Source organism: Symphalangus syndactylus, chromosome 16 (genome assembly GCF_028878055.3).
Source record: "Symphalangus syndactylus isolate Jambi chromosome 16, NHGRI_mSymSyn1-v2.1_pri, whole genome shotgun sequence".
Taxonomy (NCBI): Eukaryota; Metazoa; Chordata; class Mammalia; order Primates; family Hylobatidae; genus Symphalangus; species Symphalangus syndactylus.
The window spans coordinates 29,012,873-29,040,360 of NC_072438.2; the positions used below are offsets into that span (position 1 = coordinate 29,012,873).

At 37.9% G+C, this 27,488-nt stretch overlaps 1 protein-coding gene and 2 long non-coding RNA genes across 8 annotated transcripts in view; 2 read left to right on the forward strand and 1 right to left on the reverse strand.

Annotated features, from left to right (window-relative positions):
• The window catches only part of KCNIP4 (potassium voltage-gated channel interacting protein 4), a 1,214,216-nt gene that overhangs the window by 506,647 nt on the left and 680,081 nt on the right, over positions 1-27,488 (reverse strand). The window lies entirely within an intron of this gene.
• The window catches only part of LOC134732726 (uncharacterized), an 800,561-nt gene that overhangs the window by 171,189 nt on the left and 601,884 nt on the right, over positions 1-27,488 (forward strand). The window lies entirely within an intron of this gene.
• LOC129464726 (uncharacterized) lies at positions 13,136-27,097 on the forward strand. The gene is made up of 2 exons (XR_008651707.2): positions 13,136-26,711; positions 26,746-27,097. It is a non-coding gene; the product is annotated as an uncharacterized lncRNA (long non-coding RNA).

A 27,488-nucleotide genomic window follows, 5' to 3' on the forward strand; every position in this document is an offset into this window, starting at 1 on the left:
CAGACCAACTGTATCAGAAACTCTAGGCAGGGGGGCGTGGTGGCTCACGCCTGTAATCCCGGCACTTTGGGAGGCTGAGGTGAGTGGATCACCTGAGGTCAGGAGTTTGAGGCCAGCCTGACAAATATTGTGAGACCCCGTCTCAACTAAAAATACAAAAATTAGCTGGGTATGGTGGCATGCGACTGTAGTCCCAGCTATTCGGGAGGCTGAGACAGAAGAATTGCTTGAACTCAGGAAGCAGAGGTTGCAGTGAGCCGAGATCATGCCATTGTACCCTAGCCTGGGTGACACAGCAAGACTTAATCTCAAAAAAAAAAAAAAAAAAAAAAAAGTAAAGAAAAAGAAACACCAAGAAATGAGTTCAGCATTCTGCATTTAACCAGACCTGTTCATGACTCTGATGTGCATCAAGGTTTAGGAACCACTGGTCTAAAACACTGCCAGATATAGCCACAAGAAAGAGTAGAACACGATTTGGGGCAGCTATGCAAAGTAGCAAGCAATTCTGAGTTTTTTTTCTTGCCTCGCATCAAATCTCTCTTTATCATTTGAACTTTCTTAGCTGCTTTACTTTGTCATTAGAATCAAATATTTTCTATTCTTTTAAATTATGTAACCATGGTTAACAGCAGAACTTAAAAAAAATTAGCCTTTCTAAACACTTTCTCATCTGTCACTTAATTTTAGCTTCTGAGAGCTATGAAACGGTAGGGATGGGAATTCTAGCCCCACTTCACATACAAATATATGTAGGCAAAATCCCATTAGGTGATTTATTGATGATCACATAAATTTAGGTAGATTTGAGACATAAAATTTTTGCTGATAAATATGGGATGAAAAAACATTGACCTCGTGCTTTACTCTTAACACTGATACTACCTAGTAAACAGTAGGTGCTCAATACATATTCAATGACTAAGTGAATAATTCCTCAAATAGATGCTGCAGGACTCAAGAAAATGCAAATTTACCTTAGCATGTATGTACACGTGGAAACCAGAATACTACATAACCCCGACCTTTTCTTTAATTGGACACCCACTTTCAAGCTCTACCCATATTATCCAGCAACATGGGAATTTTACGGGGGAGGCAGATTATAGCCTGAAGTTATGAATAATCAGTTTCTTATATCTTTAAGACAATAATTGATATAGTGTGCTCTAATTTTTAATGTGGCTACACTTCTCATTCTGTCAATTACTTGTGCATTTGAAAACAGAGGTCAGTGTTCCATGTCCTGACCTCTGTTTTGAATTACTCGAAGAAGGCAAAAAACTGGTGATGCTGAGACTGATTCTTGCCGATGTTATCTGTCTCTCTTTATTTTAAAACTTAAAACACTTCCCTACCCCTACTGGCATGCTTTTAGCCTATTGCGCCCATGATAATAATGAAACATTCCTACATTTGCATAAAGCTGTCTCATTTAGCTTAGCTTAGCAAGCCCTAGACACAGATTTTTAAAAAACCCAATAGACATTGAAACCTAGCTAGAATACTGAAACATTAATGATGTCAATAATAATAATAATAGCAAACATTTTTTGAATGCTCAGTATGTTCCAGCCACTGGGATGCTGGATGTGGATGGTAACATTTACCCGGGATGTGAAGGACTTGCTATTTTTCTTATTTCACAGATGGTAAAGCTATATAGCTCAGAGAGTTTAAATACTTTTCATGTCATACTCATAGTTCATAGTAAAGATGTGATTTGAACCCAGGACTGTCAGACTCCAAAACCCATGGCATTCACCACTTTTCCACTTCAAGACTGTCAGCCTCCAAAACTTATGGTATGAACCACTTTCCCACTCCTACCTCGTTAAAACAATCAGCATTACATCCATGAATGCCTGTCATCTGTGTTAACAACTCAGGCAATGAGAAGACTGGCCTAGTTCATGTGGTCAAATACAGTGGGTCTATTTTAATTATACTCATGCTCCATTGGGTCACATGGACATAAATACTTCTGGTTAGATTTTTTTTGTTTATGCCTTCAATTACCTGGTTTAAAGCCTAGTCACAAACATGCTCCAGCTCTTTCATTATGGTGGTTGGCCATCTCAAGTTTTTACACCATTTAATCCTACCTCTAATCTTTCTGTTTTTCACCAGCTTCTCCTGTCCCTTTCTGCCATTGGCTACTGGTTGTGATGCTGGAACTCTTGTTATTACAGAAAAAAACACATTTTCAGCTTCTATTGCACAGCAGGCCTATATCGAGCATGATGGATATAGCAATGAAGAAAAGCATTACCTTTTCTAAAGTGCCTTAGGGTCAGGTGGGGACGAGAGACATGTAAACAAATAAGGCATTCAGTTTTTCCATATTTTAGACTCAGCTCTTTGCAACTTGTCTTGGCTGTCACCCTGGGTGTCAGCTGCGCAGGTTCTTTCCAACAAAAGAAACTCCTGCTTCTCCATCTATCAAAGGGAACACTATCCTGCTGATTGAACGTTTGGCAAAGTGCCCAAGACCGTGTGTGTGTATGTGTGTGTGTGTGTGTGCGCGCGCGTGTGCGCTTATGTGCATGTGCAATGTCTAGACACTCACACAGGATATTTGGAACAGAACTGTGTGATTGTTTCTTATCAGACCTCTTTATAAGTGACCAATTTAAAGCTGAAGGTGCATTAAAACACAGGCTTCAGGTGATCATCTGTAATTTAAACGGAGAAGGTGGGATGGTCAGGAATTTAGTTCTGAGAGTTTTGACCTTACCATCAATAGAAGTGAGCCTTTATGGTCTTTCTATTTAGGAAAGAGTCTCTGGCTTTCAGCGGCTATGCCTTACTGTGCTTTCATAGAAGGTCAATTTGAAACATTCTGGGCTTTTAATGTACCAATGAACTATGAGCAAAAGCTTTATCCTAAAACTATTAGGTAAAAATTATATCTTTAGTTTTGGGATAATATGAAGAGGCAAAGCCTTCTTCAGGGGACTACACATAGCTGTTTATAAGTATTCGTGATTGCTGTATTGCATAGTACTGTTAATTTAAGGCAAACATTTTTGTGTTGTTTAGGATTTTTGAATGACATGCCCATGACGTAGTTTGCAAGAAAGGGAAAACACTTGGATGTAGGGCTTGAGATGAACTTCGGACTCTTCCAGCGGCCAAGTGTAAATGTTAGGCCACATGAGCATAAACACATCTGGTTGGAACTTTTCTTAATGCCTTCAATTACCTGGCTTAAAGACTAGTCACAAACATGCACCAGTTCTGATGTCCATAGTAGAGAGAGCTTATCTACTAGGGTGCATTATTTTGCTGAATCCAGAGATAGTCTCAGAATCCTTCTCAGCACAGTGCTTCAGACATTCAGTGATGATTTATGTAAGTGGGCCCATGAGATGGAATATTTTTGTCATTCCAACTATAATTCAAACTATTTTCATTTACAGAGGACAAGATTGATATTCCTAATGGTGATGTGACTTATTTAAGGTCAAACAGATAAGCAGTCAAGTTGTCACTACAGCCAAGGATACACACTGCTTCTACTTCTTGGCCCAAGTGCTTTGAAAAAGGGAATCATTTTAGGCAAGGAGATGTTTTCTGACTGAGTTGTCAGCTCTTCTTTTCAGATAAACATTTATATCAAGAGATTTCCATTGGCAGAGCCCCTTCTCACCCCCATGATGATCCTAGAATTTAACAGCCAGTTTTGGAGTTCACTGTGTCTAATATTGTCTGCTCTTATTTTTGCAGAGGCTATTCTATTTCCATAGAAGGCTTGATTATAAAATCACACAGTATAGAAAATAGTTGCATAAAAAACCTTCAACAGAAACCCTGAAGGGACTCTGGCTTTAAATCAATGCTTGGCTTTAAATAGGGAAGCGAGTATCATTGCGTAAAAAAGATAACTAAAATATGACTCATTGCTGGGAGAAAAGGGGATACTTTTGAGAAAAGATTTCTTTAAGATTATGTCTTACAGAGCTGCTTATACATCATACAGAGTATTAGAATGGTTTCATTACTACAAGTTAAGAGTCAGATTAGAATAAGCATTAAAAGGAAATTCCCTGTATTAAAATCACCACCTTCCACTGAATCAATTACACTCTTGTGTCATGAACATCACCAAGAATCCTAGATTCAACACAGCATTGAAAGGTGTCATGAAGATTATTTATTAACCTTAGCATTATCCCAATTTGACTTGTCTTACTAATTTTTATTTCATCCAGTCTCACTAAATGGTCACCCCATTCTCCCAGTCACTATACCCAGAAACCCAAATATTATGTTGAACTTCTTTCATTCTCTCCCTCATACACCTAATCTATCAAGTCCTATTGGCTCTACGTCTACAATATAAGCTAGTGCCATCAACCTCTTCCCATCTTCATTATTCCCCCACCCTAGTTAATGCTACTGTCACTTCTCCCCAGACTATAAAATAAACTACAGAATGACAGTCCTGGTTCTCCTCTTTCCCCCCACTCCAATTTACACTTCACATGGTGGTTAGAGTGATTTTCCTACAAACTGAATCAGATAATGTCACTCCAACGCTTGAAATCTTCAAATAGCAACTGACTGCAATCAGAATCAATACAAACTCCTTTAGATAGCTTACACATTTCTGGACCCTGCACATTTCCCCAGTCTTATCTCATAATGCTCTTCTGTTCACTCGCCATGCTCCCAACAGATACATCCTTTCAATATTTTAAACACATGCTCTTTCCTATCTCAATGACTTCCCATAAACAGTTCCTTTTTATTTATTTTTTTTGAAAACCTTTTTCCCTTTTCTACACAAGACTGGACCCTGCTCATCTTTCAGGTCTTGGTTTTGATGTCATCTCATCAGATACCACCCCTCCACACCCCATAGCAGATGCTTTCAATACTCTGCTCATACCACCTTGAGTTGCCCTCTTATCTTCCTGAAGATGAATATTCACTCCCAACTGCCAGCATCTGTGTCTCTTTGTTGAAGGATGACCTTCAGGCTTCCAGAATGCCCTTGACTGTACATGAGGGCTTGAAGTGGCTGTGGATTTGTATCTCCATTCACCAGAGTGCAGCCTTAGCCAATGACTGATGGATGAGGAATCTAAATGCTCCAGCTTCCTGGCTTCATGATGGATTTAGGTCTGCAGTCGAAATGTACTTCCCTTACATCTTCCCTGCAGGATTGAGCCAGTTATCCTCTGAGGATCTTTGCTTGATATTGCATTCTTATTTATTCTCCTTCCCTTTCTGGACCTATTTTTTACTTCCCTACCACTTCTCTGGGAGCAATTTCTAATAAATCACATTGACACAAAATCTCATCTCAGGATCTGCTTCTGCAAAAGCACGCTAAGAGACAACTCCAACTTTTACCCAATTACTCTCCATCAGTGAATCCCATTTATTTTATTTCAAGCATTTGTCAAAAAACTGTTGTAATATATTGAATTTCTTGTTCACTTGTCTATATCTCTCATTCAACGGTGAACAAATTGAGGACATTGACTGTATCCTTTTAAAACTAGTATACCTCTAGCACCTAGCACACTGTTTGGCCATAGTAGTTGCCTAATTAATGTTTATTTTTAAGAATGAATAAATAACAAAATCCTTCCTGGTGCCCCTGTTCATCCAGGCTGAATTACTTCTTCCTGCTCTGGTTTCCATGATGTCCATCAAGTAGCTTCTGATCAGAGTTCAGGTTTTCATGGAGCTTGACTATAAGGGTAGCATATCTTGGTCATGCTGACATGAGTAACTGGTCCATGTGACAATTCTCCTTGTTGCAATATGCCATTCTCCTTTGAGAATACACTATATGCCAGGCAACACTAAGGTAGAGACACAATATTTTATTAAATCCTAGCAAACAGCTTTGTGAGGAAGATACATTACCTTTGTTTTTCAGAAGAGAAAACTAATATTCAGAGCTAAGGAATGTGCCCAAGGTCATCCAAATGGTTAGTGGTGAAGGCTGTATTAGAATCCAAGAGTGACTGCAAACCCGTGTTCTTAACCTTCATCATGCTGCCTCTGTTCTACGTGAAGTTTGCTTAGCTTGAGCCATTCTCTTGGGAATAATTAAGTTAAAAGAGTGAGCTTCTGGGCCTTCAAAGTAGAGGGTCAAATCCTAGAATGCTATGACTTATTTGAGCCACTACTCAGCTCCAGCTGGCCTTGATGTTCAAATCGACACCACCACTTTCTGCTCCTGCCAGAGCCAGTGCCCTAAGACACACTTGTATAACTCTAAACTTATAGCCAAATTTCTGTTTAATTTTTTAATTTTATTTTTTGCGACAGGGTCTCACTGTATCATGCAGGCTAGAGTGATCTTAGCTCACTATGGACTCCAATTCCTGGCTCAAGTGATCCTCACCCTCAGCCCCCTGAGCTGCTGGGACTACAAGCATGCATCACCACGCCCGACTAATTAAAAATGGTTTTTGTTTTTTGTTTTTGGTAGAGATGGGATTTCACTATGTTTTCCAAGCTAGTCTGGAATTCCTGGCCTCAGGGACCTTAGACTCCCAAAGTGCTGGGATTACAGGTGTGAGCCACCATGCCCAGCCCAATATATATATGTGTGTGTGTGTATCCTTATCTGTGGTAGACATTGGCAATATAGCCATCCAAATGGTTAGTGGTGAAGGCTCTACCGAATCCAAGTCTGACTGCAAAGCTCATGTTCTTAAACCTCATCATGCAGCCTCTGTCCTATGTGAAGTTTGCTTAGCAAACTCTACACATCCCAATTTCTACCATAGAGAATGGAGGCTAAGGATGAGGGGGCTTCTATACTTTCCATGCCTCAAGATTAATGGCAAAGACTCTGAGCTTATGGAAGAAAAGTATGGCGGAGTGGTATTTTGAGAAGAGTTGTTCTGATATTCAGCAATCTACAAATAAATTTTGAGCTGATGGTCAAAAGAGACAACAGTCTGGGAAACATGAAAAGCCAAAGGAATGACTTAGGAATAGAAATAATTTACTAATTTATTCAATTAATGATAGTTATCCAACATCTAGATATGCCAAGTATGCACTTGATACAAGAAAAACAAAGCAAAATGAGAATCAGAAAGGGTCCTTACAACACTGGCATGGAGATGACTAGCATGGTTATTAGGAACGTGATGTAGAGGCTGAGAGCTCGTGCTTAGACAACTCATTGCTGAACTGGAACGCAGGCTCTGTCTCTTCCTTACTGGCTGTGTTATTTAATCTGTGCCAAGTTTATTCCTGTGTAAAATGAGGATAAAAATACTACACTCACCATGTTCATCAAGGTGTCCTAAAAATTAAATGACTTAATGTTTGTAAAGTTTTTGGAGCAGTCTCTGACACATATGATGGCCATGTAAGTTTGTTCAATAAACAAAGCAGAGATTGGAGCTAAAATAAAATAAATGAAAGATATTATGGGGATGCAGAAAAGAAAAACTTAGCCTGGCAAGAAGGTGCAAAAACCAGAAAAGGATCACAAAGATGTAACATTTAAAGTGAGTCTTAAGGCCAGGCACAGTGGCTCACACCTGTAATCCCAGCACTTTGGGAGGCTGAGGCAGGTAGATCACTTTAGGTCAGGTGTTCGAGACCAGCCTGGCCAATGTGGTGAAACATCCGTCTCTACTAAAAATAAAACACTTAGCCAGGCGTGGTGACACGCGCCTGTAATCCCGGCAACTTGGGAGGCTGAGGCACGAGAATTGCTTGAATCCAAAAGGTGAACATTGCAGTGGGCTGACATCACACCACTGCATTCCAGCCTGAGTGATAGAGCAAGACTCTGCCTCAAATAATAATAATAATAATAATAATAATGTGAATCTTAACAGATGATTTGGAATTCACCAATGAAAGAAGTGAGGGAAAGAAAAAGAGGGAGACAGGCCCCAGCACCAGCACAGGCAAAAGCAGGCAGGAGGGAAGCTGCTGGTTGTTTACCTGAATGTGTTTGCGTAAGTAGTGAGAGGATGGGGAGTGATAAGATATCAGGTTATTGCTTAAAAGGAATTAGGACATTAAGGGCTTTGGGAAGCAATAAAGGAGTTTGACTTCATGTTATCTAGAAGTAACTTTAAGAAAATTTTAAGTAAAAATAATTTCACGATCGGAGTTACAAACTACAAAGTCCACTCTGGCCACAGTATGGAAGATGGGTTTTGTTGAGTGAAGTCATCCACTGACTGGGTTGCCATATTAAGCCAGGTAAGAATGACAGGAGCCTTAAATAATGAACTATCACTGGAAAGGATATTTATAGGAAATAATAGCAACAGACAAGCCAATTTTGTTTTCAATGGTCAAATTAGCAGTAGTTCATTTTGAATAAAGGTATTGACCTCTGAGGCAAAGAGATAGAATCACAATGGAAAATAAGTTCCACAATCAGAAGTCAGTATTCCAAATTAAAAGCCAGTCTTCACCTATTTGATGGGTGGAAGGACACTTAAACAGTTTGTTTCTGACTTTTGAACACATCAAAGAAAGCATCAGTTTTTATGTTACCTGAGACACTGAAGAAACAATTACATATTTAAAGGGGCTAAGGAATTTTGCAAAGTGTCTATAAACAAGGTAATTATTCAGAATTAATTCAGTAAGACCATAATAATGATTGTTACAATTTCTTGACCACTTGCTCATTTCCATTGTGCTAGCAATTTACATATATTATCTCATTCACATTATTATCTCACAATAATTCAATAAGGTAGGTACTATCAGTCCCATTTAACAGATGAAAAATGGGGGTTTAAAGAGATTTAGATACTCACTTAAATGTCAAGAGATAGAGCAGAAAACCCAAGTCTTTCCACACGTACAGAGCCCACACTGATAACATCTGTGGTATCAGTTCTCACTATGAATTTATTTGAACTCAGACATTCTTTTTAAGGAAATAAAAATGCAACTTTACGAAGCATACAATGGAGAGTAAAGAGGATGCTTTTCCTATTATAGTCATTTTTGCACAAATTATCCCTCTCACTTTTCATATACTAATGATGTTTTCACTGAGGCTGAGCATTTGACTAAAGTAACACATTATTCCTTAAAAACAGAATGCCAAGGAAACAAACAGAAAAAAAACCATGAAAATACATTGAGGACAACTCAGACTGACAAGTTAATAGCAGTTACCTGTTAACAGAAAGGGGTATACTGTAGTGATGACAACTTGGATTCCCTGGATTTAGCCAGAATTGTGACTCTCAGCTCTACTATTTACAAACTGGGCAAAAATTTATGGCTAAAGCCAAGAAGTAAAAAATGAGGATGTTTGACCTAGGCTAAGGTGCATGTGGGGTGTGTCTATCAGGCAGAAGGAGCTGCATCTGCGAATGTCCCAAGTACAGGTAGACCTTGTCTTAATTATAAACCTACAAGTACTTCAGCATAGCTGGAAAATAAAGCACACAAGATGGTGTGTCAAGAGGCTAAACCAGAAAAATGACAGAGGCCTTGGATACCATGGTAAGGAGCCTGCCCATGGTTTTATAGAGGAGAGTGATGCAATCACAATTTGGCTATATTGAGGAAGAGGGACTGGAAAGCTACTAGAAAGGTCAGGAAACATCTTAAGACATTGCCTTAACGATCCAAGTGAAACGTGGTTAGCTAAGGTCTTGGGCTAGTCACATAGTCTGTCTCAGTTTCCTTATCTGTAAAATGAGATGACAGCTACTATAATGTAGGTTATGTGTGAGATTGAATGAGATGATATGGTCAAAGTGACCAGCTCAGCTATGACCACTGTAAATAGAATGATGTGATGCTTGATGAACACAATGGATGCTGACTCAAGTTTATATTTCTTTCAAATATGACTGACTCAAAAAATGTCATGTTATTAAAATTTGCCTAGCTAGAAGAATATTCATAGTGACAGTCCTCTACTGTCTAATGTGTATTTTAATTGAATTTGTTTCTCATTGAATAGTGCATTAAGCTGCCTTTTAATTCTCTCATGACAATAATGTCATGGTGTTCTGTTTGACTAACCTCAGGTCCTGCATGAATAAAGGTAGATTAAAAAAAAAAACTCTTCTGGAGTTATTCTTATACTTTCTATCCTGTGTACAATATAACAACCCCATAGCTAAGTTTTACAACATTATAAAAGGTCACTTTTAATGATTTAGGCCTTTCATGTATCAATCTTTCTACATTTACATCTTCTGGAATTTCAACATCAGAGTTTTCTTAAACTAAGTGAATAAATATTCAAGTCTCAATGTGTATTTTGAAATAACTCTTTGCATAATAATGTTTTTATATGAAAATGGAGTCTCTGGGTGCACATAAACAGGTTTTACTGATCTTTTAACAGAACCAACTGAAACACAGAGGCCTTTAACATCAAACACAGTGCTCTCAATGTTTATAAATATTTGTATAGGGATGCCACTTCCCATTTTAATATTTTGTTACTTTAACACCAATACCACTGTTTCCTCTCATTAATTAGCTATTGATGTTTTCTAAAATTAATTTTGCAGACAGCATTCACTGACAGAGTTCTAAACTAATGAGTCTGACTTTGTCTTGAGGGAGGCAGAGGAGGGGAGGTGGTCACAGACATGCAAGGAGACAGTGCTGCTCTCTACTTCAACACTTCAAGGGACAGAGGAACATTTCTTTTACACGTGGCCTTCGAGCCTGTGAGACATCTGAGCCAAGGAACACCTCATTCACCAATATTTTCCGAACACATTTTAAATCCCATGTGCTAAGGGTTTTGACAGAGATTGTATTGGGTGCTATGGGAAGACACCCAAGACCCACCTAATCCAGTCCCGGCAACAGTCAAGAAGGACTTTCTGGGCAAAACTATGGCTAAAGAAAGCTAACAAGTAAAGAATGAGGATGTTTGACTTAGGCTAAGGTGCAAGTGGGGTGTGTCTATCAGGCAGGAGGAGCTGCATCTGCAGGTAGATCTTGTCTTAATTATAAACCTACAAGCCCTTCAGCATAGCTGGAAAATAAAGCACACAAGATCGTGTGTCAAGGGGTTAAGCCAGAACAATGGAAGAGGCCTTGTATACCATGGTAAAGAGCCTGCCCACGGTTTTATAGAGGAGAGTGATGCAATCACAATTTGGCTATATTGAGGAAGAGGGACTGGAAAGCTACTAAAAAGGTGAGAAACATCTTGAGAGGTTGCCTTAATGATCCAAGTGAAACACGGTTTGCTAATGACAGAAGAGACAGAGGAGATGTATTGAGACAAAGTAAATTAGGATGTCTAATAGACAGAGTTCTTCTATTGACTAGATATCATAAGTGAGGGTGATGTGGACTGTGGATGCCCAGGTAAATCCAAGGAGTCTGTCTCTACGTTTTTCACTGCCTCCTTAATTTCCAGCTTTGTTTTATTTATTTATGTGGGGGGACAGGGTCTCAGTCCAATGTCCAGGTTGGAGTGCAGTGGTGTGATCATGGCTCGCTGCAGCCTCAACCTCCTGGGCTCAAGCAATCTTCCCACCTCGGCCTCCCAAGTAGCTGGGCCTACAGGTGCATGCCACCATGCCCAGCTAATTTTCGTATGTTTTGTACCATCATGTTGCCCAGGCTGATCTCCAACTCCCTAGCTCAAGCAATCCTCCCACTTCAGCCTCTCAAAGTGCTGGGATTATAGGCATGAGACACTGCGCCCGGCCCAGCTTCATTTTAGAGTGCTCGGTGAATACTGCCATAACTCGATAACCTAAATTAGAAATTTGCAGGAAGAAGAAATACATGGCTCAAAAGTTGGGGGAAGAAAAGGATGGCAACTGCATAGAAAGAGCGGGGACTCAAGAGATCAGAGCTCAAATTGGGCAGGCACCATTCCCATTAGCTGTATGCTTTTCAGAATTGGTTTTGGTTTGGGATGTGAGCTAAAAAGAAAGACAGTTTGGCAAAAGATCCTAAACTATATCTACATTAGTTCTTCCCTGATACTCTTCAAATTTAGAGCAAAGCGCATTTGAATTTGTTGGGTTGAGTGCTTAACTCAATAAGCAAATCAGGTATTTTGGGATAAGAGCATGAGTGGGAGCATTTCATACTCTAGTTAAACAGTTTAACCACCAGGGAGTATCATAGGCTCAAAGACTTTTCAGGCTGTGATGGTCTTAAGCAATACCTAGCACAATGGTTCCCAACCATTGCTAGTCATGGACTCTGTTGGTCAAATTAACACTTACACGGAAATCCAGAATGCCAAATACAAAAAGGATGAAAGTGGAGCTGCTTTGGTTAAGGAAGGTATGAGGCACCAGCCATTGGGCCTGCCCTCAGCTGCCAAGGAAAACAATTCTGCAGAACCCAGAAGTATTGCTAATGTGCAGACATACACTCAGACTCAAGGAGTGACTGCTGAGGGTTGGTAGGTAGTAACGTAAAAGTGTTAAGATGATAGAACACCTAAAACCATGCTACTGATTGTAAAACAGCTCAAAATACTATTAGATTTAATTCATCAAATAGATCAAGGTCAACTTTAACTGTAGAAAATAAGAGTTATTATGCACATTATAATTATGTATGAAGAAATACAAAGCCACCAAAATATAATCTGCCACCTTTTTCTGGTTTCTCCATTAATAAATATTTGCTATGAGCTCATTCAATTAATTTTTTTCCAGCACTTAGAAGAAGACACTTTAATTTAAGAATAGATTGTAGGCCAGGTGCGGTGGCTCACACCTGTAATCCCAGCACATTGGGAGGCCAAGGAGGGCAGATCACTTGAGGCCAGGAGTTCAAGACCAGCCTGGCCAACATGGTGAAAACCCGTCTCTACTAAAAATTCAAAAATTAGCCAGGAACGTGGTGTGCACCTATAGTTACAGCTATTTGGGGGGCTGAGGCAGGAGAATTGCTTGAGCCTGGGAAGCAGAAGTAGCAGTGAGCTGAGATCGCACCATTGTACTCCAGCCTGGGCAACAGATCAAGTCCCTGTCTCAAAAAAAAAGATTGTAAAAGAAAATTTTAAATTATAAAAGCTCCATCCACTTATTTTTTCCTTGTAAAACAGGAAGTGGCTGCATTATTGAATTTAGGGTAAAGAGAAGGATGTTGGTCTAACCTGAAATACTGATACTTTCCAATAATACAGTTTGGGAACCAGAGTTTTAATCTAGTCACATGATTTTAACACACGAAATCTGAGGCATTCAGGGGTCCCTCTGTAAGGTCATTAACCAAACCAAAGTTTATTGATTTATTTTTCTGTAACAGTGTCTGACAGGTTATGGTCAGAGACTTTCCATGTGGAATGGAGACAATCAGGTAGAAAAGATTTGCTTCTCATTTCTAGTACTGAGTTTTCAGTCTAGACAAAGCAAAGACTGTTGGTAGTCAGTAAAAAGGACTTTCTCATGCTGTGAAATATAGCATTTTAGGAGATGCAGCATTACTCGTGCAACTGTGTTCATCTGCTTTATTAACATGTGTTATTTATGATGCTCAGGGTGCCAATGCTTATAAATAGTTCTTGGAAACAATTTTACTAATGTCGTCCAAAGGTCTGATGGGGTCCAAAAAAAAGAGGCCTCTGGGGGACTGCCTGTCACAGGGTAGGGGAGAGGGTATAAAGATGGGAGAGGTCTTGGCTTCATAATCACCCCCAGGTGCTTTGGGGCTACACTTCCAGAAGCTTGGGATCAATGGGAGAAATAAAATCTTTCCGTAAATAATGCAGTGTGTTTCTATAAGGCTCACACACACATAAGAAGGAAAAGGGACAGGAACTATTGGTTGAAACAGGAAAGGAAAGTAATTATCTGTTGGTTTGGCAGTAATTTATCGAGAATGGGAAAGCAAATCATTAGCAATCAAGAAAGCTCTTAGGATAGGGCAAGGCAGAGAGGTAAAGCTATTAGACACATTCAGAAAAAATTTATGTGCTTTCTCCATCAGGAACCAGGAACCCCATACATTTTACTGTATTTTTAAAAAATTATCGTTACTTAGAAACAGTAAAATATGAAGAATGCCTTCTTAGTCAAGTAGCATTTTTATTTGAAGTGAACTGCATTGCTAGCAGTTTATTTTGTGCAGTTTTATAGTGGTCAGGCACATGGACTCAAAGCTGGACTGCTGGGTTCCATTCATAGCTAGGTATTTTTTGGACATTTTCCTTAACCTCTCTGCCTTCGTTTCATCATATATAATTCAGGATAATAGCAGTACTGACCCCATAAAGTTGTTGGGAATTGTAAATGAATTATTGTATGAAAAGCTCTGGGAATATTACCTAGCACATTACAAATGCTATATTAGAGTTGGCTATTATTATTTATTCATATGTAAAAACAACACTAAATTATAATAATAGCTCATGTTTATTGAGTGCTTATTGTGAGTCATATATTTTCCCAAGCATTTTATATGCAAGTCAGTCATCAGATCTTCATGGCAAACTATTAGATAGAGTTATTATTATTCCCATTTTACGGATAAGGAAATTAGCAGCAAAACTCAGGCCAGGAACTCTTTATTACTATCCCTTCATCTCTTTAATATGAATTTCCTTTTCTAGTCTTTTCACATAGTTCCCTTCTTCGTGTAGAGAAATTAACAAAATGAATGTACTTTAAAAGAGGCTAATCCAAGTAAAGAAGAATTAAGACAAGCTATGCCTGTTTAATTCAGCTCAACAATTCACACCTTCATAAGCCATGACACCATTCTCACTGTATTTCATTTTAATGCTATTATTTTGCTTGGTGACTGGTACATATAAATATTTTATACAGACTCTTCTCTTTGTGCCATTAGGATGATGAAATGTATACATGCTAATGGAATCCTAAGGTTCTCTGCTTTTTCTTTTAGGGTCAATTGTCAATTATCTACAGCACAATTATTGTAAGTTTAAGCAATTCTTTCTTCCACATTTCTCTATCAGTATCGTCTTTGTTGAGATGAAGCATTTTAGTGGCAATAGACTTACTCATAACATAGCTAGAATTGCAGTGTCTCATTTTATTGTGTCACTGTCAAGGATGATACTGGCATATTCTTAAGGTACTGCTTTGTTGACAATGTAGTTGACACTATTTATTGTTATTCTTAATTATTACTGATAGTACATCAAAAGTGGGAAAGGACAATTGAATAAACATATCCTTATCAATTTGACCTCTTCTAAGAAATACATGATCCCCTTGACTTAACACAATTCCTGGTCAATATAAGTGTCTGCCCCACTACACCCCCATTACCTGCCTAATCAGACCTGCCTACTGTATCCTCTATAGCAGTTTCTTCCTAATTGTTGACTGTTCAAATGGACAGTGTGTTGGGAGGAGGCAACATGGAGCAATGGAGAAATTGTTGCTAGTTATCTCCCACAGAAAGTCTAACTTCCTTCCTGTATTATCCTATCCCAGTGAAAGCCATTTACATTCAACTAGGCACTTAAGCCAGGATCTGAGAGTCATCTTTTAACAGTGACAGTGAGAAATGATGCCTAGTAAAGGAATCGGGGGAGAGTGGCTTGACTCGCTCCATAATCCTCATCATTATACTCTTTCCATGATCGTTTTACTTTCCATACCCTTATTCATAACATTTCCTCAATTCTATGTAGAATGCTATTTTAACATATTTAATACAGTGTAATATCCTTATCTCTCCAAACTGCAGAGCTTCTAAATTCCACTTACACTAAAACCTGAAGCTGCTGCAATTCTTCCAACTTTTTCTCTTACTATACCCAAATCCCATGAAAGGTAATGAAAGGTGGATCACTCGTTTCTATATACTACAGCTGTACCTCATATACACTTCTATTATCGCACTTTCCACACTTCATGTATGCATGCATGTGTGTATGTATATATGGAAGGTGTGTGTCTCCATTTGACTGGAGCTCTCCAAGGGCCAGGTCTTATTCATATCTAAATTTGAAATACTTAACACAATTCCTAGTATGCAGCAGGACAGGTGTGCTCATTAAATTATTGCAGAATAAACAGATGATGGATAAAAGAATGATTAGACTAAGGGTTTCCTTGCAGTTCACATATGACCTTGGAAGAATCAGGTAAGTTCTCACTGCTTAAGTTTATTCTTTCATTAAAAATACAAAATTTTAAAGACTTGTAGTAATACATGTTCTACATCAAACTAGGATATACTTGTAAACCCTTCCGCATGCTGTGAAGTACCATGTCTGTGTGTGAGAATTAAAAATAGTGGATCCAATCAAAGAAGTATAAGGATAGAAAAACTATCCTTGAATATGTTTTCAAGATGTGTACTGTTTGAAACCATGTCTCAGGTAACAATCAACGATTTTAAGAAAGAGCTTTAGAAATCCAATCACAAAGAAAAGAATCTTTATTTCTCCCTTTGGTATATGACATTTAACAAATTAATTTAGAATTCTTTAAAACCAATGGAGCTAAGAGGAAATTGAGAACACTTGAACTAATCAGTCCCAACTTAAATGTAGAAGGTCATATATCTAAAAGGTTACATTACTACAATGGAAAAATTCAATTACTACGGACTCCTAAAGGGTTTTACTTAAAATAGCACAGAACTGTAATGCTGTCAATTCCAATGAAAATAATTGCATTTCCCTAAATACTGTGAATAATTTGGTAAATACATCTATTCTCTTAAAGTGCAAATTTCCAACATCTGCAGAACTCAGGAGCCCAAAACATAAATATTCAAATATTTCAGCAAGAGTTTTAAATGTGTTAATACCACCAAGTTTACTCAGCTATTTCTATACTTGGATGTCTGATTTTTGTCTGAAGTTTAGTAAAGAGGAGGGTATCTTGCTTCAAACTCACACTGAAGATCGTTAATTTGATTTTTTTTCTCCTTTTAACAAACAGTTCTTTTAGGAATTTCTTAAAAATTAAATGTGACAATCCAGGTCCATAAAATGTTAAAATTTAAAAGAAATTGATCCTCTAATCCCATGGCACACAAATCCAAAGCAATTACTCAAAGATAGCTAATTCTGGGCCCTGGTGTTAATATTCAGATCCTGTTGGTCAGAATTGGGTACATTTGATAGGAACCATCATTAATTCTGATACGCTGATTCATGAATCTGCATAGGTATGTATAGATTTCTAATTCAAACTTTTACCTTTATAGATAAAGATGTTGAGATCCTGACAGCGAAAATAATTTCTGAAAGACCCTCTGGACTCTTATGGCTGTGATTCAAAATCCAGGTCTCCTGACTTCCAGTGGAGTGCTCCTTTATACCATGAGACATCCTGGAAGGTCACACACCTGGCCATCAGTGTTCAGAGCACACCGTTATGAGCCCATGCTGAATGCCTCTAGCCACATGAGATCACATGGATTAATAGATCTATAAAACAGGAAACCTCAATGCGAGCAACTCAGTCTAGTAGAGCAGAATGAACAAATTGGCACTCAAATCATGCAAGTGTTTATACTTATAATTATGAAAATTGTTAACACAGCTTCCCTTGTTTAATTCTCACCACAGGCCAGGTCTAAATAAAATCAGGCAGTCCCCCCAACACTCCTATGAGAAAGCCTGGTGCAATTCTTATTTTATAGATAAGGGGGACTCCGAGCAAGCAAATCTAGCATAACTTGACAAATAGTAGATGACTGGGACATGAGTTAAACTCAGTTCTCTTTGATATTTTCACTGTTCCCCTTGCCCTCTCCTTCCTGTTGTATGGAAACAAGATACTTCAAGACTTGGCATTTTTGTATGAACGTTGTAGAATTCCAGCTGTTGAGGCTTTGCCTTCATGCGTGAGGGTCAAGCAGTACTTTACTATGAGATAGACCAAGGGTGTCCAATCTTTTGGCTTCCCTCGGCCACACTGGAATAAGAAGAATTGTGCTGGGCCACACATAAAATACACTAACAGTAATGATAGCTGATGAGCTATAAAAGAATTGCAAAAAAATCTCATAATGTTTTAATAAAGTTTACACATTTGTGTTGGGCCAAAGCCAAAACCATCCTGGGCCACGTGTGGCCTGTGGGCCACGGGTTGGACAAACTTGATATAGACCTTCCTCAAGCAAATTGTGCCACTACGTTCTGTCCCATCGGGTAACAAAATACCCTAGGAAAATAGTAGCTTTTATTCACAACACACAACCAGGCGCTGCCTTAATACACAGTGCCTGTGAATGTGACCGTTTAAATTAAAATGCAGTCACAACCCTGCTGACACCTTGGTTCCAGACTTCTAGCCTCCAGAACTGTGAGACAATACATTTCTGTGGTTTAAGCCACCCTGTTTGTGGTAGTTTGTTTCAGCAGTCCTAGTAAACTGAGATTTTCTTTTTTTTTTTTTTTTTTTTTTTTTTTGGTAGATACAAGGTTTCACCATGTTGGCCAGGCTGGTCTCGAACGCCTGACCTCAAGTAGTGATCCACCCACCTCAGCCTCCCAAAGTGCTGGGATCACAGGCATGAGCCACTGCACCCAGTCTCTTCATGTCTTTAGGTCGGATTCCTCATCATTTGATTGTGAGATGGTAATAGTGCTGACAAGTGCTTTGAGTTTGAAGTTGTTCAACTTGACCCTGGTCTATGTGTCTTACCTATTTTGTTTCATGTTGCAAGCACTGCTAGCTTTCCTATTCAATACCTATCCTCCCTTCTTTTTTTCTAATAGAAAGCTACTTTTGTTGGTAATGACAGTGGCCCATCTATAAACTTCAACTTCCCAGACTCCCTTGCAACTAGAAATGATTTTATGATATAGTTTTGGGCCAATGAGGTGTAAACAGAGGTCTGCTAAGGAGCTCTGAGAATTTCTGTTTGTCCATTTACTCATCAATTCATTCCTTTATTTTAATATCAGTGTCACTCCTTCTTTCTTCATTATTTCTTCTCCATCCTATCTGGAACATGAACATGAGATTAGAGTTGCAGCAACCATGTTGAGACTATGGATGATAAATGTGATAAAAGCCATATGCTAAGCACAGTGTGAAGTCAAGATATAACTCGGTCAGGACTTCAGCCTTTTTATTGAGAGGACAAATATACATATAGTTAAGCAACTAAAGTAAGATTTTTGTGTTCCTATAGCCGTATTCAATTCCAACTGGCAAATGATAGGAAATCAGCTGTGGCCCCAGAGAAAAGATCCACAGATAGGAACTTTTCAGGCTCTTCTGATGAAAATGACTAGATTTTTCAACTCATCAGCCTACAGTGAAAGTCACCAATAAACAGGGTCTGCTCAGTCATACAGTATGCAATCAGCATATTATTATCTCACTCTGAAATATTCATAGACAGCCAAGGATGGAAAAGCGGAGATCAAAACAAATAATATAAGGAATTCAGAGGCTACAGATTCAGTGCAGGGAACAAACAAAAATAAATTTTAAAAATATATTTGATACCCTAGGGTAACATTTTTAAAAGGGTCACATAAATGGAGCAAGTAGCCATTGTATAACAAAAGAGGAAAATACAGTAATAAACAACTCTCATAAGTTAAAATTGTTAGCAGATATAAAAAGGAGTTCATTAAGGAAGAGCAAAAATAAATTTAAGAGAATCTCACATAAAGAAATATGTTTTAGAAGTGCCGCAAAGTCAGAGGTAAACAATTAGAAAATTACAATAGCAATTCAAAAGACTCAATATCTGACTAATAGAAGTTACAGAAAGACAAAGCAGAATCAATAAAGGAGAAACACATTTCAAGGAAATAAAGCAAAATAATTCGCCAGAGTTGAAGCATTAGGCCGTCACATTCAAAGGGCCTGCCAAAGGCACAAAACAGTGAAAGAAAAGAAATCCATACTGAGGCACATTTTTCTGAATCTTACAGCACCTGGATAAAGATAAAATGCTAAACAGCTTCCAGACAGAAAAAATAAAATAGGTTAGATGAAAAGAATGGCGTTCTGCTTTTAAACAAGATATAGGAATATGAAAAAGTAAAGCTTTAAAAAATTGGAGGAAAACTGTTCTCCTAAATTCCAATATAAATTATTGGTCATGTGTGATGAGATTTTTTTTTAACTCAGAATGAAAATCTTTGTAAAAAATTCCCTCTTTCTTTCTTGGGAAGTAATGGAAGACACACTTCACTAATGAGAGAGCAGCAAATCAGAAGAGGATGTAGAATCTAACCCAAGAAAGAGGTAAAGATAATTCTTTGTTAACTTTTATTTCAAGTTCAGGGGTACATGTGCAGGTTTGTCATATAGGTAAACTCATGTCACAGGAGTTTGTTGTACAGATTTTTACTCAGGAATTAAGCGTAGTGCCCAATAGTTATTTTTTCTGCTCCTCTCCCTCCTCCCACCCTCCACCCTCCAGTAGGCCCCAGTGTCTGTTGTTCCCCTCTTTGTGTCCATGAGTTCTCATCATTTAGCATCCATTTATAAGTGAGCACATGTGGTAATTGTTCCTGAATTAGTATGCTAAGGATAATGGCCTCCAGCTCCATCCATGTTCCCACAAAAGACATTATCTCCTTCTTCTTTATGGCTGCATAGTATTCCATGGTGTATATGTACAAGAGCAGAGACATGGAATCAACTTAAATGCCCGTCAGTGACAGATTGGCTAAAGAAAATGTGGTACATATACACCATGAAATACTATGCAGCAAAGAGAGTTCTAAGTGAGCCCGAGGAGGCCTAGAGAACAACTGCCAATGGCAACAAGAAGAAGGTGTTAAGGAGGTATGTCCCCAGGGGCAGAGGAGGGATGGGGAATTACAGTTTGAGATTAAAATTGAAATTGGCAAATTATACATATATAGAAAATTTGGCAAATGAAAACAAAACAAATGCCATTTTAACTCTAAGGAAAACCAGGTAGTAAATGCAATCATTGTATGCTATCTAGAAGAGGTGGGAATAATATTACATGACTGTAATAATGCAAGCCCTTGAATGTTGAGTGAAAACATTGGGAGGTTGGTGATAAGGGAGAACATGTATAGAGATAAAGGGGTGTTGTTAGAGAGGATAATCGTCATGTTCCATATGCGGAAGACAGGTAATACCTGAAATGGAAAAGTCAACGATGATGAGTAAAAACAGATGTATCATGAAAGCTTATATTAGGTTGGTGGAAACGTAATATGGCTTGCCATTGCTTTTAATGGCAAAAACCACAATTACTTATTTTGCATCAACATAATGGTAGAAGAAACAGTCAAAAGTTTCAAGGAAATTGCATCTATGAAGCAGAATTCAGAGTTAGGGTAGGGTGGCACAAGTTGCTGCTTTTCTGGTTTTCATCTTGTGTATTTTTCTGTTATAGGTGAAGGGTCACAAGCTTTAAGGTACAATTTCATTTACTTTTTTAAAAGTTCATGTAGTACTTTAATTAAAGTCAATATTAAATAAGAATATTTGGCCTTGGATTTACTTTTTGAAAACTGAGTTTTGGTATTGGCCTATTGTTTCACCATACAGAACTTTAAAGATTATATATATATACACATATATATACACACACACATATATATATGCCCTACACATCCATAGTAGTAAAAACCTAGAAACAAGAGCTAATATTAAATATATTAATATTAATAATTTAATATCAATTAAATTATTCATCAAATATTAATTCAGCCAGCTTCTAGTCTAGGCACTGGGGATACAGCAGTGGACACAGTAGATGGACCTGCCTGTTGATAACAAGTGTATATTTTGAGTGTGTTCGGATAGAATATCCTTGGCTAAGTCGTGTACTATAATCTATTTGAGCCCTGGATTCTTCTTCTGTAAAATGGGCATACAAGTACCCACTCATTATTTCAAAAATTAATTATGAGGACCTGTTCAGCTTAAAATTTTTTCCATGTTAAGATACATCTCACAAAGCAGCATTTTACTATTAAAAGAGTTCACTTTGCAATCATTCCTAGCACTAGCAAACTGAACCATTAGGGATGAGACTTTCAATATTACACTACTGCCACATTCCTCTTTATTATGAAAGGCAGATTGCCAAAATCAGTTTCTAGTCACTCGGTTTGTCTAAATATTGCAGGGCTTTTTGATGTTGCATTAGCAGAATATACAGTCTACATTGATTCCATTCTTTTGTCGGCCTATGCAAAAAAACCAAATGAATCTATTCAAAATCAAGATGCACTGAACTGCATATGATGCAAAAGAATGATTTTGCTAAACACAGCAACTATGTAATGCACCCCATTCCTTCTCCATCAGCTTGGATCCTGAGACTATTTTGTAAATCTGCAGAAATAAGAGTTTTCTATATTTATTGAAAGGTCAAAAGTTTGGGAGGTGGAGAGGTGTAAGGCAGATAGGAATACGGTATCGTATTTATTAAACAATATGTCAGAAACAGACACATAGCAGGCAATTTGTAAAGTACAATAGAAAACAAGCACCTGTTATCTCTACCACTCTAATTTGCACCATCACTTCTAGTAACAGCAAAAGCCTCCAAAGTGGTTTTCATGCTTCTACCTTTCCCATTCCCCAAAGAAGACATCCATTAGAATGAGCCACTGAAAATATAAACCATATCATAACAGTTTTCTCTCCAAAATTTCATTATTTTCCCCAAAAGGCCAAATTTTCTTCAATAACCTACAGAAAGTATTTGTTAAATGAAAGAATCAACCCATCTAGCAACCACCAGTGAGACTTGGGTCACTCGATCCTTGCAATGTGTTAAGCATTACAATTGAAATAAAAAGCAATTAGAACACTGGAAAACTTACTATTCTACGATATCACTACATAGTAGTACTGGGATCTAGGACATGTGTTGTGAATAAGGACTGGAAGTTAAGAGAAGTTTATGTGGGTCATAGTAGTTTGGGTTTCTTGTGTAGCAGAGACTCAAGTGTGAGTTGGAGATGTGAATGCTCCAGTCATTATGTTGTTATTTAATTACATACAAGAAAGAAAAGAACACACACACCTGTATATCTCAAGTCCAAAGCTATCAAGTCCTTGATTCTATGAGATACGCTTTATCCTCTCTATAATAGTTTAAATGATCTATTTTTAACAAAAAAAAAAAAAAAAGTTACTTTTTTTTTTTTTTTTTTTGAGATGGAGTCTTGCTCTGTTTCCCAGGCAGGAGTGCAGTGGCATGATCTTGGCTCACCACAACATCCACCTCCTGGGTTCAAGCGACTCTCCTTCCTCAGCCTCCCAAGTAGCTGGGACTACAGGCACGCACCACCACGCCCAGCTAATTTTTATATTTTTTAGTAGCAATGGGGTTTCACCATGTTAGCCAGATTGGCCTTGAACTCCTGAGCTCAGGTGATCCACCCACCTCAGCCTCCCAGAGTGCTGGAATTACAGGTGTGAGTCACCTCACCCAGCCAAAAAACAGCTACTTCTATGGATGCAGTAACACTGCACTGGAGCAGACAGATACATAGGTGACATACATGGACTGAAATAAAATCTGATTGATGTGTCAAGTTTAGAGCAGTGACAGGCTCACTGTGAAGATGGTAGAGAAACTTGAACTCGAGTAAACTCTGTTATCTGGAATCCAATAAATTGCAAAGTGATTAAGTGGTCTCTTTGCACATATATGGTACAAACCTAACTGATATTCTAAGTAGTCTTTGAGACCCTGAATTTACACAACTCAAGGAGAGATTAAATTGTGTGCAGCATCATGAGAATGTTGGGTTTATTTTATTGCATTCTAATTATTTGAAAATTGATAACCTGTGTACATACGGCGACTTCCCATTGATCTGAATATTGGATTAAGTGAAACACTCTGAAATTGCCAACTGAACTGATTGCACCTAATGAGATGGAGATGTGGAAACAGCCATGAGCTTTTCATCACTGGCTGCAAACCTGCAATTTTCTTGGTGAAGAAAGAAAACACAAAATGCTATTGGAGAGTGGTTTTCATGCCTTGCACAATCCCTTCATCCATAACCTTCAATTCTAGATGGCTGCATACTGTTCACTTGGCTAACTTCTAGAATAGAGTGGTGGATTCTAGGCAACAGGATGTGATCATTAAAAAGACATAAAACAATTCTAAAAATGTGTTTTGAAAAATATCAGGTAAGTTCTCCTAAGTGAGACATTCTCAGTTTAGGTAAAGCTTAGAATTGTGCTTCTCAAATTTCAGTTAGTCACGTAGCTACCTATAATTGCACTAGCAAATCTACATTTAATTTATATGGTTTTTGTTATTTTTCTTACGTTAATTCATTAACTTACACTTAAATACATTATTGTTAAAGGAAATATTATATCACTACCAAACTATAAGTAGGTATCTTTTACCATAAAGAGGTAACTACAAATATAAATAAAATATTGTCTTCAAATATTAGTTCTGAGTTCAGGACTGTGATCTCTTTGCCAAAAGAGAAATATACAAGTATTTGTGATGTGTTAAAGACCGGCACCAAAAGATGTATGAGTGTGTGTGTGTGTGTGTGTGTGTGTGTGTGTGTAATGCTGTTAAAATTTAGTTAAGCTTTTAAATACATTTTTAAAATTGGTATCTTTACTATAAGGCTACTTGAAATCTATAAAATGCTAAAAAGTATTGTTATTTTCTCAGAGAGGTTTATGTTATCCAGTGTTTCACAGTATGTGTTGAGCATGAAATATTTTTTAGGCAGAAAATATAAGAAGATGCATATTTCTTTCAATGTGTGCTGGCAAATTGTGCCACTGCTTTTGTTGTTTTTCAAATTCCTTCATGCCTCTATGATACTCTTTCCTTCTGCTCAGTAAGTTAGCCACTCTTTCTTAAACATGACACAAAGTTGTCATCTCCATTCTTGACTCACAGTATTTCCTTCACTGCTGCCTCACCTTCAGCTGTTAAAATACATCTCTTTGCCACCCAAATACTTGCACACAAAATAGCCAAAAAGTGAGAACACCCAAATCTCCATCAACTGCTGAATGGTTAAACAGGTGGCAAATTCATAGAAGGGAATACTATTTAGCAATAAAAGACTGAATTACTCACATGTGCTACAACATCAATGGGTCACAAATGCTAAGTAAAAAAGAAACAACAAAAACTAGACACAAAAGGCCCCATTTTCTATGAATATATTTGTATGAAGTATCCAGAAAAGGAAAATCTATAAAGATGGAAAGTAGATTAGTAGTTACCTGAGGCTATGGTGGGAGTGGAGGTTAACTGTAAATGGGTAGGTGGGATCTTATTGGGATGAAAGAACTGTCCTAAAATTGGTTAGATATCATGATTGTATAACTTGGTATATTTATAAAAATTGACTGAGTTTTATGTTTAAAATGGGTGAATCTTCTGAAATATACATTTTTCCTTCATAAAATTATGTAAAACTTTCAGCCAGCTAGCTGGACAATCAACCACCTATCCATTGATCCATTCTTTCATCTTTTAACATTTTCTCTCTCATGCCATAATCTGAAGGTAACTTTTTCTTGTCTTGAGAAAACATACCATTATGTTTTCATATATCATAGATCTTTTCATTTGCCTTTCTTGTATGATATTCTAGTATTTCTCTAATATCCTTACTTGACCGTAAGTTTTTACAGACATAAACTACTCTGAACTAGTCCATGTGAAAATAAATACTTATTGAATCTATATATATATATGAAGCAAATTCTATTTCATGGGGAGGCGGGAGGGAGGAGGCATAGCATTAGGAGATACACCTAATGCTAGATGACGAGTTAATGGGTGCAGCACACCAACATGGCACATGGATACATATGTAACAAGCCTGCACCTTGTGCACATGTACCCTAAAACTGAAAGTATAATAATAATAAAAAATAATGATAAATAAATAAATCATGCTACTATAAAGACACACACACACAAAAATAAATAAAAATAAAAACAAGTAAAAATACCCATTAGCACATAGTATTAAATTGCCTGCTTTGAAATCTGCAATTTACTGTCCGGGCATGGTGGCTCACACCTGTAATCCCAGCACTTTGGGAGGACGAGGTGGGCAGATCACGAGGTAAGGAGATTGAGACCATGCTGGCTAACATGGTGAAACCCCGTCTCTACTAAAAATACAAAAAATTAGCCAAGTGTGGTGGCAGGCGCCTGTAGTCCCAGCTACTCAGGAGGCTGAGGCAGGAGAATGGCGTGAACCCGGGAGGTGGAGCTTGCGGTGAACCCAGATTGCACCACTGCACTCCAGCCTGGGTGACAGAATGAGACTCTGTCTCAAAAAAAAAAAGAAAGAAAAAAGAAAAGGTATCTGCAATTTACCTTTTGTTATCTAACTTTGAAAAGTGGTTTAATACCTCAACACATCAGTTATTAATTCAAAGAACGATAATAATAGCAGCAACAAAAGGTATAAGCAAAAGCAGCCACCTTTACTGAACACTTACTTTGAACTGGCCAAGCTGTTTGGTACTTCTCATTTTGCAGATGTCATTCCAGAAAAAAGAAGCTGAGACACAATGAAGTTAAATCAACTGGCTTAGGTCAAATGCCTTGGATGTAGAGCCTGAGGCAGGATTTGTATACACATGGCTTTTGAAGGGAGTGCTCTCAAGGCATGGTAGGAATGAGATGTAGGAAGGTAAAAGGGGAAGGGATAGGAGCTAAGATTTTTCAAGGGAAGTTTTGCTCTAGTGTGATCCATGGAGATCTCTGAGGATAAATAGGAAAGCAGAGTTTTTCCTGTCTTGAGACAAGAGAATGGGACTTAAATATACCTGTTCCTGCTACTGTGCATGTGGATGCCCTTGTGTGTGTGTGTGTGTGTGTGTGTATGTGTGTGTGTGTGTGTATGTGTGTGTGTGTGTGTAGCCTTGGCTGTAGTTACCCAAAAGTAATCCTGCAGAAAATGTAACAGACGTGAGCACTTGGGGGTGCCCACTCCTGGGGGATGAACACACCCAACAGGAAAAGGGATTCCAAGAGACCTGAGCAGACCCCAACAGCCTCTGCTACAGCTGTTGGCCCGAATCACATATATAGTAAGGGGAATATCTGAGATTCAAACTTCAATATTTCTGATGCCTATATCAGTGCCTTTAATGCCCTACCTTTTTCAGGCAGTGCCGCATTTGATACACATACATAAATGCACAAAATCCCCATTATGGCTTAGATTGATCCATTAGCAAATATTTTTTAAATTAAATATTAATGCAAACAAGGATAAGAAAGTCAAGCCTATTTGACACCCTTCTTTAATCTTTTAATGAATTGATAAAAATATTTTTTTAATTACATGCATGATTTAAATAGTGTCTGAGGAACTTGGAGGTTGCTTGAAAACAGTTGACATCTCCCAATATTTTAAATATTCCCCACTCCATATCTTATTTAGACTAATATATTTACATTCATTCTATGAATGAAGATTTGCTCAGAACCTCAGTTTGAACAGTGTGCTAATCATCATATGTTCCAAATGAGTCACTCTGAGTTTCTGAAGAATTGTTATATATCTTTAGTTTTCATTTTATCAGAGATAAAATCATAAAGGCAAGAAAAATTTGATGTTAGGAAGCAGTTGATGAGCCAACTGCCTCCCAAAGGAAAAC